General features: G+C 47.6%; 1 protein-coding gene across 1 annotated transcript in view; it reads right to left on the bottom strand.

The window, feature by feature from the left end:
• ASIC2 (acid sensing ion channel subunit 2) overlaps positions 1-16,418 on the bottom strand; it is a 277,373-nt gene that overhangs the window by 26,676 nt on the left and 234,279 nt on the right. The window lies entirely within an intron of this gene.

The raw sequence follows: 16,418 nt of genomic DNA, 5'->3' as shown, positions 1-16,418 counted from the left end.
CACATGGACCAAATCCCTTTAGGCTTGAGGGTATCCCTGAGGGTTCCTGCCCAGGGGAAGGTCGGGATCCTCAGCCTTGCCTGACCTGGCCTGGCCTCCTTCCTTCCCTCACAGACCCGTGTGTCTGAGATACTGGCTCGTCTTCTGCTGGAAAGGCCCATTTAAGAGTCTTTGCTCTGTAGTCAAGACTAAGCTGGGTTTGAATCCTGGCCCCGACACCATCTTAGCTGGGGAGCCTTAGACAAATGGCTGAGCCTCTCTGACCTTCCCTCCTGCATGAGAATCAACCCTGAGATGCTGGCTACTTCAGAGGATGCTGTGAGTTTTGAACATGTTAAAGTATGTGCAACCCAGTTATTACCCTTGGCTGACATCTGCTCTCTGTTCTGCATAATACGACCTGACATAAAATGCAGCCTCTTGTTAAGCAGTGCAGAATGCCCACTCGCCCAAGGCATTAGAACATATGGAGCATTAGAACTCAGAAGGGGTTGGAGGAGGGGTCTACCTCAGAGCAAAGCAAACCTTCGACTGTAATAGAGGATTCTACTCCTCCTTCACCCGCCCTAACCAGCTCCCTCTCCATCTTTTTCTTTCTTTCTTCTCCCTCTTCCTTTCTCTCTCACTCATGTGCTCCTACCCTTTTCCAGGAGCAGAATCAACATGTTCCTAAGCAGTTTCATCCTATTTTGAAGTCTTGGCACTGGGCAACATCCACTCCCACAGAGTCTTGCCATATCATAGTATTTTCCCAAGGAAAGGAAGTTCCCTCCCCAAGAGGAATTCCAAGGCTAGATGTTAAGTTATTTTTCTGCCTTGTTGTGTAACAAGTTGGAGCATCTCCAAGAGTGCCTGATGCATAATAGATGCTGAATAAATGGCGGCCATGGTCTCACAGTGAGTCAGTATTGTCCTTCAATCTCCCCAATTAGGGGGTTGACTCAGGGAGTGCAGTGAGCGATGGCTGGAGCCCACCTGGCCATGCCATGGCATCAGTCATGAAGAGACATACTCCAATGACCTGTAGTTCCAATGGAGTCTTCTCTCTGGGATCTCTGTCTGTGTGTTATGGGCTGGAAACCTAGCATTCAATGGTTTTGATCACTTCTTCACAAGGGTGCCAGCAATGCAATGTAGTGGGTAGCGGTGTGAGAAGAGCACTATTGGGTCAGGAATTGTAACATCTCTGAGCCTTACTCATCTGCTGCACCGAATCAGGGGTCTGGACCAGATAGTTGTTAATCTCCAGGGTCTTCAAAGTCTTTGAGTCTATACATCCCACTTACTGCCATCCAGGACAGAGGGTGGTCAGTGAATGGGCTACTCTCAAATGACTAGGGTGGTCTAAATATTTAGCTCAGAACATATTTTCTTCCTTTTCTCTATCCGGAGAAACTGATCGAGATGAGGCCAGCACAACTCTGGCTTAGAGCCAGCAGAAAGCCTTCTCTCTGGGAAAAACCGCCTTGGGAATGGAGGCAAAAAGTCTCTTTTGCAATCTGTTTTTCAGAGAGCATAGTCAAAAGGAGGGTTCAGCTTGCTCAGCAAGGTTCTATCATTGACAAGATAGTGCTCAACCTGATGGACGTGTCCTCTGAGAGTGTGGGAGACAGGAGTGGGAGTACACTCTGGGCTGTTACCTTGTTGGGAGCCTCAGAAATGCTTTTGTCAGCCCAACCAGCCCAGTGGTCCAGCCCAGTTGTATAAAGACTTCATTGGCCAGGCGCAGTGGCTCATGCCTGTAATCCCAGCACTTTGGGAGGCTGAAGCGGGTGGATCACGAGGTCAAGAGATCAAGACCATTCTGGCCAACATGGTGAAATCCTGTCTCTACTAAATATACAAAAATTAGCCAGGCGTGGTGGCATGCACCTGTGGTCCCAGCTACTCAGGAGGCTAAGGCAGAAGAATCGCTTGAACCCAGGAGGCGGAGGTTGCAGTGAGCCGAGATTGCACCACTGCACTCTCCAGCCTGGCAACAGAGCAAGTCTCCATCTCAAAAAAAAAAAAAAAAAAAAAAAAAAAGACTTCATTAATTCCTAGTATGTGTCAGGCACAGGGCCAGACACTGGGGGCATAGAGATGAATAAAACAGGGTACTTGCTCTCAAGGGGCCCCTGTCTGCCGGAGCCCTTCCTGCTACCATCTTGAGGCACATCTCCAGAGCTCTGGAGTCTTTTCTCTCCCTCCTCCTCCTGCCCACACAGCTGAGGGTGGTAGGAAGAACTGATGAGCTGCCTAGTCTTGGTCAAGTTACCTAAATACTCTGGGCCTCAGTTTCCTTACTTATAAAACAGAGATAATCATCCACAACTCCTAGGACTTCCATAGACATGGAAGCACCTTGCACAGTGTTGACATGCATTTGTTGAGTCTGAATCTTTAGGTTAGGGAAGCACGTACGAAAGTCCTTAATTCCAGGTGGCAGTATGGTGGCAGGTTCTGTTTGCCTGTCCTAATTGCCATCCTCCTCTCAGAACATCCCCATGTCTCTTCTTGCTCACTGGATCTCAGGGTTTGACACATAGTGGGTGCTCGATGCTTGTTTGTTGAATGAATGAATGAATGAGCAAATGAATGAATGAATGAATGAGCAAATGAATGAATTTCCCTATCCTGCTTTCTCCCTGCCCCAGACCAGAGGAAAAGTAGGAGACATTGACTCCTCTAAGTCAGAACTCAGGTTCTAACCACTGGAATTGACAATTTCCCTTTGGCTAGGGCTGTCCTAAATGCTCCTTCTGGGGGGTGTCAGCTGAGTTCTGCCCTGTGCTGAACCAGGCTGAAGCTAGGCAGGAGTGGAAGGTCCATGCTGGTCTTCATGGGCTCTGCAATGAGGTAGGCTTAGCACTGAATCACATCTGAGTCCTGGACTAGTCGATAGCTGGTTTTCCAGTGTGACCTTGAGCATGACTCTCAACCTCTCTGGGCCTCTGGGCCTCATCTGTAACAGGCACTGTGCTTCAAGAGGCCCCAGGTTCTAGGATCAGGTGGCCCTGTGAGGTCCCCCTGTTTCTAGCCTTGTGTCTTGTGAGCTCCCCTCTTTTTCCCACCTCCCACTATAAGTGCAAATTTTTGTCTTGCCCACCCAGAAGGGGAGCAAATCAGAGCCTGCTTTTTGAGCCATAATTTCCAGTTTGATGTTTATATTGCATTCTGCTGCATGATTTAAGTGTGTTTGAATATGATTATTATTGTGCTCCTTTTAAACAATTTGAAAATCAAATCAAATACTAAAATCCATCAATCAGCAGGTAGCAGAGGCAGCAGAGGGGTCTCAGGGGAGACATGTCCTTGTAGGCAGCGCAGAAGTGGTGAGACACCCTCCTCCTGCCTCTGCCTGGCTTCAGTAAGGGTTCAACCCAGAAGGTTAAAGCAGAAAGGATGAGATCAAGAATAAGCAAAAGTCACTGTTAAGAGATGGAGCAATAATGCCTGCCAGTTGGTGCCTGTGGATTAAAAGGGATTTAAAAATCTTATCTCTTTTAATCCCCACAATAAACCTGTGAGATTAGGTACTACCTGCCCAAAGGACTGACTGCCAATTAACTGATGGTATAAATATAGCTGATATTTGTTGAATCCATACTGTGTGCCAGGCACTGTTCTAATCATTTTACTAGAACCAACTTATAACAGCGTTATGGGATTGAAACTTTAGTTTTCTCTGTTGTATACCTGGTGAGACTGGAGCCCAGAAAGCTTAAATGATTCTGGTCACATTGGACAGTAGGTGGCCTCGCTGGGACTGGAACCCAGCAGACCATAGTTTTTGCAACCACCTGATACTGCTTTGCCTAAAGAAGGAATATACCACAGCAGGGTGGGGCCCACAGGAAGCAGAGGTAATTATCGGGTGGGTGGATGGAAGCCATTGCAGAGATTTTTGAGACAGGGATATGAGTTCTGTAGACTCCAATTTGGGAAATATTGCATAGACTCATCGAACAGCTTAGTTCTCATAACAAGCTTGCCAATTAAATATTATCCCCACTTTACCGATGAGCAAACATCAGTCACTTGCCACACTGCTAAGAAAGTGGCAGAGGCAGGATTCAAAAGCAAGTTGGTCTGACCACAAGGCTGCTGATGTGGAGTCAGAGGACATCCTAATCTCGGCTCTGCTGTTAACTGGCTGTTGTCTCTAGGAGACTTAGCATTTTTATCTGCAGCGTGTAGGTTCAGAATAGAAAACCTGTTGCATAGTACAGGTGGTGGGTGCCCTATAAGGCAAACCAGGTGACTGCTCCCCACCCCCCAATCCTGAGCATATGGGAGACATCACCAATCAACCACAGACATGATCTTAGAACTTATCTGAACACTGCCATTTGATTGAAATTGGAACTGAGAGGGAATGTTCCATTTTGGGAGGCTTCATATGGAGAAACCATCAAACCACACATTGCTAAATATTCACAGAGAACAGACAAAACTTATTATGTATTATATAAAATACAGAATGTGCTCAGCATGACTTCCCCACAAGAGCAGTAACCACAACCTGTCCGCTTGTGAAGGAATGTCCCTGACTGGTGTTTGGACAATCAGACCATACAGGGAATCATCTGGGGATGCCCTGCTCCTGCCCTGGAACCACACACAGTTGCTGGTTGTGCTGGCTGGAAGTGAAGTTGTAGTAGTAGCTGATATAGCACTTTGATGAGCAACAAAAATCAATTTAAAAAGTGAACTACCCATGGTTTGTGATGGATAAAATAATAAGCTCATATCCATTACAAAAATGTCTGTGAGTGGGAGAGAATGTGATAAGAGCAGAAAATGTGAATTGGTTATGCAAAAAAGCAAGAGGATTTTTTTTTTTTTTGAAAGACTAGAACTTGACTCATTCTAACATGACTTTTGTCTTGGACCGTATTGGCTCTAGATATGCCTCTGGAGCCCAGTGAAAACCCTTTAAGCTTTGCTATCATAAGAGCAGAGACAGCTTCTGCAGCTTTGCTTCCATCCATCCGCCCATCCATCCTTCCACATCCCCCACCTGTCCACCTTCTACATGTCCAGTAATGATTTTTTTGATAGTGAGTCTTCCTCTGTTGCCCAGGCTGGAGTGGCAGTGGCAAGATCTTGGCTCACTGCAACCTCTGCCTCCTGGGTTCAAGTGATTCTCCTGCCTCAGCCTCTCGAGTAGCTAAGATTACAGGCATCTGAAACCATGCTTAGCTAACTTTTGAATTTTAGTAGAGATGAGTTTTCACCATATTGGTCAGGCTAGTCTAGAACTCCTGACCTCAAATGATCCATCTACCTCGGCCCCCCCAAAGGCTGGGATTACAGGAATGAACCACTGTGCCTTGCCCCAATAAACATTTGTTGAGCACCTAATCTGTTCCAGAAACACTGCTAGGAATTGGGGCTATGAAGATGAATAATATATGATTCCTACATCCAATGGGTTTAGTCTAAAAGAACAGACATACAAATAACCAAGCAAGTACTATAGTGGGGCCATAATGTTCAGGCATCGTGGGGGCACTGAGGAGGGCATGGTCTGACTGACTGTGGGTGCCATTCAGAAAAGACTTTATGGAGGAGGTGGTCACCTTTGAGCTGTTTAGAAAGACTGTGTGGTTTATTAGTGGATCAGGAACGGGAAGGGTGTTCTGGGTAGAGAGAACTGCATGGGCAAAGACACAGAGATATAAAGAGGCCCAGCCTGGTGGTGGAGCCTCAGGCAACTCAGCAAGGCTGGCATGTGGGTGAGTGTTGGGCTGGGGTGCAATGCCAGGTGCCTATGGAGCAGCCCCGACGCTGTACCAGCTGAGCGACTGAATGGTTCTCCATAATTGTTATTGTGAATCCTACACAGGCAGCGAATATACTTCACTAGTAGGTATCGCCCCTGTGAAATCCATGCCCTCCCTTCCTCTCCCCAGCATAAGAGCCGCCTTGGCAAGAAGAGCGTTTTCCGTGTGCCTGTGCATGCCGACGCACCATTATAATCACATCTTCATCGGGAAACAATTTCTTGGGCGAATGCTGTCGGTGCCGCAGGAAGCATGTTCCCAGCAAATTGCCTCCGTGTGTGATTTGTTGATTGAAACAGGGAGAGGAGAAGTGTTCCAGGGATGTGGGTGGGGAGGTGGCCTTGCCCACAGGAAGGAGCCTGGGCTTTGGAGTCACCCAGGTCTGGCTTGGCTGATGGGGGGCCGGCCAGGCACTTTGCCTCTCAGAGCTCAGGTTTTCTCCAGCCCCTCCAGCCATGGGCGAGGCTATCAGCTTAAGTATGCCTTCATCTTTTCTGGACCAGGGCCATGGGGAGGTCTACTATCTGACCTGCCAGTGCTGCTGGCGACCTCAAGACATGGTACTGGTGGGGAGAGTCCTAACCCCTCTGTAAGCTGGAAAGAGGCAATTTCCATTCCAGACTACATCTCTGCTCTGCATTTTCTCCCCACACTGCCTCCTCCCCCTCCTCTTCCTCCTTTTCTTTTTCTGGTTGCATTTCCATTTTTCTAAGAAAATTCCTCAGTCCAACTTCCACCCTCAGCTGAAGAATCTGAAAAGGTCAGCAGGAGTGACCTTTCTCTATGTGAATTGGACCGTCTCAGAGCTGCCAGGTACAGCTGTGCAGAGCGTGCACTGTGCAACTGCAAGAGGTTCCTCACATGGACGAAAGTGTGAAAGACGCTTCCAGCGAGTGCACAGGCACAGTCCTGAGCTGTTTGTTTCCCTGTACTGTGGCCCCATCTGGGGCTTGACTGTGCTCCTGGGCTAGTCATCCATCTTCAATTCCCAGCATCCCACCCTTCCCCTTCACATAGATGACACCCATTACATTTACATGGCAATGGAGACATTCCTGGATGAGTGAGCAGGGCAGGGGTTTGGGGTGGGGTCAGGAGTGTGTTTGTGGGGGCATGAATTGGCTTCCGTTCACTATCTCTTTTGGAATAGCATCCTTTTATTTCTTTGCTTTTTTCAGTGGGTATATTTGAAATGGAAGTTGGGTCCAGGTTAGAATATTTGCTGAATGGGTTTTCTTAAAGCAGAGCACACCTCAATGCATTTGCTGCAATTTTGGCTTTTTGCTCTATTCAAAACCCACTTTCACCACACCTGAGTGGGAAATGGAGGAGTGTCTCTTGTCTCAGGGTTGGCTTTTGCCCAGGCTGGGAGTGTGAGTGAGTGGGTGCTGGGTATGTGTGTGTGTGGGGAGCTGAATACAGGGGAAGCCTTCCCAGCCCTGGCCTCTGCAGCCCACCTGGCCTCCCCTCCAGCCATGCTCCCCCTCCACAACCTTAACCCTCCATAGCCTCAGAACAGATTTGGAACTAGGCAGGAATGCTTTCAGCTGACTCAGCACCACATGTCAGGTCTTAGCCCTGAAGAAGAAAGGAAGGGGAGGTCTGTTGAGCCCCTGTGTGGGTGGCAACGTGTCAGGGTCTCTGTGTGTGCAGCTTCAGTTAATATTCACAACAATTCTCCCTTAGCAGCAGCTGCGGCAGATTGACAGTTCCGCGCCCGACACTCCACCAGGGAGGCTGCTGGAGGCCCGGCAGCGGCGTCTGCATAAGCGCCAGCCGCCTTCTTCCTTTGGGCCTCTACTGCAGGGGCAGGAGGCCCACAGGGCAGAAGCAACCCCAGAGCCCAGGCTCAACAGCTGGTTGAGTTTCCTCCCTGAGCGCGTGATTCCACGCGATCAAAGCTCTGCCGCATCCCTCAGAGCCTGAGATGGCCTTGCAGGAAGCTCTGTGCGCACCAAGCAGTTGCCATAAAATTCATCTTTTATTGTCCCCTCCTTGGATCTTTTCAGTGGGGGAATAGTGGATGCATATAGGCATAAAACATGTGTGGCTTTTATGGGATTCTGCCAGGGTGAAATGTGAGATTCAAACTTTATGCTCTTGACCCGCTTCCCTCTCAGAGGTGAGGGTGAATTCCCTGCCCTCATCCCTAGAAATGCTGCAATCCTTGGCATACTGGGGCACATGCCTCATGTGGGTCAGAGCTACTATACAGCTTCCCCAACACCACTTTTTTTTTTTTTTTTTGCAACAGGGTCTCTTTGTCACTCAGGCTAGAGTGCAGCAGCAGCACCATCATAGCTCACCGTACCCTCTATCTCCTGGGCTCAATCAACCCTCCCACCTCAGCCTCTGAAGTAGCTGAAACTACAGGCACATGCCACCCATCCCTGGCTAATTTTGTTATTTTTTTTTTTTATAGAGACAGGGTCATACTATGTTGCTCAGGCTGGTCTTGAACTCCTGGGATCAAGAAATTCTCCCACCTCAGCCTCCCAAAGTGCTGGGATTACAGGCACGAGCCACCACCCCTGGCCTTACTTACAGTCTTAAAAAATACCCCTTCCTTTTCCATTAAATGATTTCAGTTGCATATGGCTGAGCCATTAGTCTGGTGTGGCTGCCGGCATTGGGTTTAAAGTCTCTGGGGTGCATCATGAAAACTCTGAATGGGAATTGGGCAGATGCTGCCCTTCATAGATGTCATCTTGAATGCTTTGACCATTAGGAAGGACAAATACACCACCTGCCTCAGGAGTTTAAAGTCATTTGCACCTGTGATGGACTGAATTGTCCATCTCTCCTCCCCAAAATTTCATGTATCGAAGCCCTAACCTCCAATGTGACAATATTTGGAGACAGATCCATTACAGAAGTAGTTAAGGTTAAACCAGGTGATAAGGTTGGAGTCCCTGATGTCCATTGAAGAGGAAGAGACAGCAGAGCTCTTTCTCTCTCCATGTGAGCACCGAGGAAAGGCCATGTGAGGACACAGCAAGAAGGTGGCTGTTTGCAAGCCCAGGAGAGAGTCCTCACCAGAAACCAACCCTGGCGCCCTGATCTCAGACTTGCAGCCTCCAGAAATAAGAGAAGGTAAGGGTCTGTTGTTTAAGCCACTCAATCTGTGGCATTTTTGCTATGGCACCCTGAGCCGACCAAGACAGAATCTCTCATCTCTCTCATGGACAGGGACACTGCAGTCTGTGAACCAGTAAAGCCCCATGGCTTCTTGATCACTGCTCACTAGGGCCTCTTGTCCCTGAAGATTGTATCTTAGGAACTTGGGGATGCCAGTGAGCTCACACTTGAATGTATCTCTCAGGACTAACCTATGGCCAGGAATAATTTTGATAGTCAAATCCAGGTAAGGGTCTCAATTTCTGGATGGGCCTTGCATGCCCTAATGCATGCGTCCTATCAGTTATGGTTATTACTCTCATTTTCCAGAAGAGGAAATGGAGTCAAGAGAGACCATGTCACCTGCTTCAGGTTACACAGGTGGTGCCGTCTGGTCCTTGAAATCTGCTCCAGGTCTGGAGCCCTTAAAGACCTGCTCCAGGTCTTAAAAACCTGACTAGTTTTCCCAGTGCCCCCTGAATGGGAGTTCTCCCTGGGTCCTGTAGGCCCATCCCAGGGCCTGGAGTTCCAGGTTGGGTTTGGATCTCGGTCCCTGGTACAGGGGTCTGCCTGTCTGCCTGGACTGTGGAGTGTGGCTGCAGAGAGTGCACTCCCTGTCAATTTCACCTGAAAGAGAGGGCCTGGTCCCAGACATTACTTTCTTCCAGGGTTCCCTGCCCTACTGGTTGGGCCCCAAGAAGGACATGCACTCTCACCTTTCTAGCAGGGGCTCAACCAAGTGACATCAGTGTCCTCACAGGATGCCATGTGGGCTTCCAGAAAAGATCATCTGGGGATTACAGAGGCAGGAAGGGGCAGATGGTGCACCTAGTAATGTGAAAAGAGCGTGGGCTTTGGAATTGGGCAGGTCTGTATTCTAATTCTCAGCTGTCCCTTCATTTATAGAAGGTGGACAGCAGTACCGCCCCACAGATTTGCTGTGCAGACTGAATGGAATGGCCCAGGAGAGCGTCAGCACGATGGAACACAGTAGGTTCTTTGTCAGTACTTGGAAGTAGCATGGTATGGTTAAAAGACTGGGCTGTGTGCCTCAGGTAGACACAGGTTTGGGGGTGGGCTGTCTTGCTTATTGTCCCAGTTTCCCTGTTGATAAACAGGGAGTAACAGCACATATATCTCACTGTTTGAGAATTTCTTTTTTTTTTTTTTTTTCTTTGAGGCGGAGTTTCGCTCTTGTTACCCAGGCTGGAGTGCAATGGCGCGATCTCGGCTCACCGCAACCTCCGCCTCCTGGGCTCAGGCAATTCTCCTGCCTCAGCCTCCTGAGTAGCTGGGATTACAGGCACGCGCCACCATGCCCAGCTAATTTTTTGTATTTTTAGTAGAGATGGGGTTACACTATGTTGACCAGGATGGTCTTGATCTCTTGACCTCGTGATCCACCCTCCTTGGCCTCCCAAAGTGCTGGGATTACAGGCGTGAGCCACAGTGCCCGGCTGTTTGAGAATTTCTATGTTTCATCATTTTAAGAGGCATACTTTTCTACATCCTAAGATGTCTATAACCTCTTACCATCAATGGCCTCTAATTGTGTTTAGTTTAACTAGTAATGTGTTTCTTTCCTATTGTCACATGAAATAATATTGACCCTTACAGTTGTTGTGGTTTCCTTAGATTTGATGAGATACAGCAGATGAACTTGTGATTGAGAATGGCCCAGTACAGTGCCTGGAACACAGCCAGTGCTCAGTCCATGGCAGCTGTTGTTATTATTGCCTGTGGACCACGGGTAAGTTTCAAAAATATTGTTGCACCTCAGTTTCCTCATCTGCACAATGGTAATACTTAGCTTTACTTTATAGGGTTACAGAGAGAATTAAATGAGATTAACATAGAATAAGGCATCTACTACAGCATTTGGCATAAAACAGGAGCTCCAAAACGTCCTCTTCTTCCCCAGGATTTCACCAAGGGAAATCCCCCATGCCCCTTACCATTTTGGAATTATAGCAAGGTGGGGTGGGACAGGGAAGGGAGGGAGGGGAATGAGACTCATGCCTGACCTCTTTTGCGCCACGGGGTAATCGCTCTCCTGCTTACTGTTGCCCCCTAGTGGTCTCAAGGATCAGGGCAAGGGTTTCGAACCAGATGGGAATAGGAAGGAAAATGGTGTCAGGTAAGCCTGCTCAGTCTGTGGAAGACCTCAATGGAAGACCTGAAGCCCACCCTCAGGAACTTCAACTGAGACGATGTAACCTGCTGAGCCTTCTGCTGAGGTTTCTTTTATACCTGAACGTGGTTGCTGGGAGAATTTTCAGATCACGAGAGGCCATTCCTCAGCTCCCACCTGCCTCTCAAAACACACCTCTATGCTGGAGACGTCATAAGAGAGGGCGAGCTTGATTGGCAGAATGGATTGGCAACATTCCTTCTCTTGTATGCTCAAGAGACCACTGTCTGGATTCGGATCAACCAGTCCCAGTGTCAAATCCTGGCTCTGGATGACCATGGCCCATGCCGTCCCCTCTACAGGCCTCCATGTCTTTATTGCATGTATAGGGTCTGCCATATGGTCTGTGCTCAAAAATGTTAGATTGCCTGCCCCACTTCCCTCTTCCCTAACTCAGGGGCATTGGAAAAGAGCATTGGAAGAAATCGTAAGCAATATTGACTTTAACTACAAAACGCTGAGATATCTTTCCTGCTGCTCTGATGAAATGGTCTTTGAAGTGAAACATACCCTGAAAGTCTGTAACATCACAGATGAACAGACACAAACTGTTAGACCACGAGGAAGTCCTGGGTGATCACTTTTCAAATAGGAACAAGTAACTCTCATTCGAGCCCGGATCCTTGAAATTGTCCGTGGCCCTTGGCCCTCCTGCTTGGTGGTGGGGAGACTGGCATATGGAAACACCATGAGAGAGTTTGGGAGGATAGGGGTGCAGGAAGGGTTGGACTGATACTCTCTGTTCCTGGTGCTTTGCATAGATTAGTATGAGGTAGGTACTGTTGTTATCCCTACTACACAGATGAAGAAACTTAGATGGAGACATGAAGAAACTTGCCCATGTTCTCACTGTTGGCTAGTAATGGAGTCAGAATTTAGATTTCAACAGTCTCATGTTGAAGCCTTGCACCATTACCTGATAGTCCCCATACCAAGGTAGTCCTCCTTGTCTAATACCAGGTGGTGGCCATTGCCCATGAAGAGACCTGCTTATCAGAAACCAAGAGAGAGATTTCTGAATGTCTCAAGATGCTCTGTTGAGGGTCTCTTTCCCTTTCAATGGAGGACAGGCATATCATCACCATTTTACAGACTGAAGACAGACTCGCAGAGTCAAAGTGATTTTCTGGAGATGATTTAGCAGGTCAGGGGTATGGTTTAAATGAGAATCCAAGTCTTTTGATTCCTGGTCCTACTGTACACTGAACCAGCTATGTCCCTACCCTGTGCCCTGCCCAGCTCTCTTTCTGGGTTACTGTGGGAGGAAGAAGATGATCTCATACACTGAAAGCTAGACCCCTGAATTGACCCTCACACCGTCCACAGCCCTGTGGGTCCAAGTTTTGTCCTTTCCTGGAAGCTTTACAAAATATTAATAAACTGATTTACTTCCTGGTGTCTTCTTGAAACTCCTATAGGCAGGCACCTCATTTGGGAACTGGGTTTAGTTTGGAGTCAGACGTTCTAAGCTTGAAATTCATCCTTGCCACCTACTAGCTTGATGACCTTGGGCAAGTTAGTGAAGCTCTTTGAGTTTCAGTTACCTCTGTGTGAAATAGGAATATTATTATTCATCTTGGAGGGTTTTTATGAGATATAAGAACAGAATCTAGCACACTGCCTATATGACATATAGCAGGTGGTCAGTATAGCAGAGATCCTCATTGGCTAAAGAGGACAGAAAAGTTTTGTCTGCCGTAAGAAAGAAAATCCAGTCTGTTAAATTCACTCAACCTTGGGTCAGGGAAAACATTATTTCAATTATTCAAGGATCCATGCTTTTCACTAAAAGGTTTATCCAGGGCCCTTTAAGTGGCAGCTACATGTGCATGCGGCTACCGCTGTTTACGAATCATTAGCTACTTGACGGTGATGGTAGCGGGAGGAGAAAGGGAGCAGAGCCCACATTATGGAAAGCCAGTGCTAGGAGCCACTGTCTGCTAGAAATCAAATGGGTCTGCAGAAAAATATAGGTCTGAAAAGAGTAACTCAAGGAAAAGATTTCATCTATAAATACCTATCTCACTCTCTTTCTCAGAAATCCATCCTCCAGTCATTCAAAGCAAGATATAAACACACAGAGTCAGGCACCCCCAAATGCTTCCCCCTTAAACTTTAAAAACTCGGTGACAGGTGATTGGAATGAGCCTTCACAATGTAAGATGCCAAGCTTGTAGTTGTTAATTCTCTGGCTGTAATCTATCCTACTATCCCTTTGGATAGCTAAACAGCTTTGATCATGAGTTGCCCAATCGGCTTATAAGTCTTCTTGATGAATCACTCTCATTCTCCCAGTCCTTTCTCTGGGCTGCGGTAATTCTTGACAACTGCCTTAGAGCCTCTGTCTCCTGTGGGATATGAGAGGGAAGAGCCATCTATTAGGAAGAGCATGTGGAGAGCAGAAAGCTCCTGGCATTGAGGAGCCTGGCAGGTGGAGGGCAAAGCTCTCTCTTCAGGATGAATAGGGCAGAGGACAGGATGATGGACACAGCCTCTACCCAGTGACCTCCACGGTATGAGGCTCCCTGCTTGTTTGAGGTCTTTGTATCGGGGTGGCTAGGCAAATCCTGCCCACTGAGCTCTAGTGGGTATCCAGAGCATCTTCATTAAGAAAATGCCTTGTGCTAACTTGTGAGTTCACTGCACAGATAAACTAGGGCAGTACTCCAGAACTGGAGTTCTCACCTTCTTCCTGGGCTGACTGCTTTTCCCAGCTCCCCTGGAATCTAGGAGGGGCACGTGACTAGTTCTCACCATTGAGTTGTGGAATAACAGAAGTGATGTGGGATCCCTTGACTGAGGCAGTTCAATAGATAGCCTCTCTCTTTCCCCAGCTGAAAGCTGAAGAGAGATGAGCCTGAAAACCTTGAGGAGGACAGAGACATCAGCTGAGAGAAGGTTGAGTCCCTGAAAGGTTGCATGGAGAAGAGCCCCAATGCCAATGGCACTGGATTGCCACACAAGTGAGAAGTGCATTCTTACTGCGTCAGATTTAAGGGTTGTTACAACGGCCTCCCCCCTCTAACACAGGCAATAATACTTTATTTAACAGAACTCAAATTATCCAACCCAAGAAAATCCCAGGCAGCAGTCTGTTCTGAGTTAGCAGGATGGCTTCTATTAACTAGATAGCACATTGCAATTCACCTGATATCTGTTGTATGGAAATTTGGCTTATAACTTGAAGAACACTAACTATATGAATTCTTAATTTTCAGACCTGACAAATTATTCCTGTTGGGGGTTGGAGGGAAGAACATAGTCTTTTTACAAAGGACCTTGACCCCTTTTCCTTCTCTCTTAGTCTCCACTGGAGGTGTGAGAAGGACCTACGGAGTCCATCTTTCCAAGTCAGTACAAACGTCCCTTTTCTATAAGTTCAGGTTCATCATGTCTCTCCAGGACTATTGCAAGAGCTTTTTTTTTTTTTTTTTTTTTTTTTTTTTTTTTTTTTTGAGATGGAGTTTCGCTCTTGTTACCCAGGCTGGAGTGCAATGGCGCGATCTCGGCTCACCGCAACCTCTGCCTCCCGGGTTCAGGCAATCCTCCTGCCTCAGCTTCCTGAGTAGCTGGGATTACAGGCACGCGCCACCATGCCCAGCTGATTATTTTTTTTTTAAATTTTTAGTAGAGACGGGGTTTCACCATGTTGACCAGGATGGTCTCGATCTCTTGACCTCGTGATCCACCTGCCTCGGCCTCCCAAAGTGCTGGGATTACAGGCTTGAGCCACCGCGCCCGGCCTGCAAGAGCTTCTTAACTGCCTCTTTCTCCCGTATACCCTCCTCCAATCGGACCCCTTCTTTCTCCCGTATACCCTCCTCCAATCTGACCCCCTCTTTCTCCCGTACACCCTCCTCCAATCTGACCCCCTCTTTCTCCCGTATACCCTCCTCCAATCTGACCCCCACCTGATCTTACTAAATCACAGACTCAACTATGCCATCATCTTCCCTGGTAAAATCCAAAATCCTTTTCTTCTGAAGAACAGAAGACCCTCGCTGATTGGGCTTCCTACTTCTAGTCTCATCTTTCTGCAAACCATTAGGCTCTTGCAGCCTCTCTGCCTTTACTCTTTTTTTTTTTTTTTTTCCTTTATAAGAGGAAACTTTATTGTTAATTATTTACCTTAATAGTTTCAGAAAAAGGGACATATTAATTCAGCTCAACATGATTGGCATTTGGCAAAATCTAGTGAAACAAGCGTTTCTGATTGCTAAGGGTTTAATTTGGATGCTTTTAATACTTAGCCATCTAACTCTTCAAATGTAATCCAGAATAAATACATCATCTCCTTCCCTTTTACCTTAATGCTGCACCTACCTCTGCTCTCCTGCATCCCTGCTGGGGTTGTTCTTTCTGCTTGTCAGCTTGCAGCCATCTACCCAGCTTTCAAGGCTCAGTTTGTGCCCCTCTGCCAAGATGCCTCCCTACCCATTCCCTCTGCTTTCGGATCTTGGTGTCTAGCTTGAGTTTTTTCCCAGGACTTGAAACAACCTCACTGTACTATTTGCCTGACATGCCCACTTCCTGCCAGCCTTTAAGCTTCTTGGGGAAGTAGGTACGTGACTGATTACTGTTCCCTAGGGCTGGCCCAAATCTGGGGCTCAAATAACTCAACTTCTGGACTCTGTGGCTGCCAAGCTAGTTACCAAGGCAACTTTTCCTCCCTGGGCCTCAGTTTCCCCAGAAAAAAATTGGGAGCTTGCTTAGCAAGTGATAGTCCTTGATGGCCTCTAAGGGCTTTTCCAGTTTCAGCATCCCAGGATTCTATGGTTTTACCACTAACATAGTGCAGTCATGTGGGGGAAATCAATACACAGAGTTTTTCCTGTGCGCAAGCCACAATTCTTCAGAAGACTGTCCTTGGGGGTGCATGTGGCTCTCAGCTTTGCCTGACACCAGAGAGAATTTATCATTACAGAAAAGCTTATGGTGCAGGTTTAGCAAATGTGGCGTCTCGGGTGTTCCAGCACTTCATTTATCAAGTAAACACGGCTTCGTTATTTAGACTTCAGTCACTTGGCTCATAAACCATCGCTCAGATATAAAAACTGGGGTAAGATGTCCTCTTTTATTGACCCGGATGAGAAATGGGCATGATCAATTATGCCACGGCATGGGAAGAAAAGCCTTTTGCAGGCTTGCAACTTGTTACACGGTTGCTTTTATTTCAGGGCGTGATGTAGGGCGGGCAGGAGGAATTCTCAACACATCTCACTCCACGCCATTAGTAAGTTCAAGGAGCTCCATCACTACTGGCCACATGGCCTTGGGCAGTTCCCTCCCCTCCAGTCAGCCCATGTCAGCTCCTGGGTCACAGCGCTCCTATATGCATTCCC

The sequence above is a fragment of the Saimiri boliviensis genome, chromosome 17, assembly GCF_048565385.1.
Source record: "Saimiri boliviensis isolate mSaiBol1 chromosome 17, mSaiBol1.pri, whole genome shotgun sequence".
NCBI lineage: Eukaryota > Metazoa > Chordata > Mammalia > Primates > Cebidae > Saimiri > Saimiri boliviensis.
The sequence above is the reverse complement of the archived record's forward strand: the minus strand, read 5'-3'. Positions and strand labels throughout refer to the sequence as shown.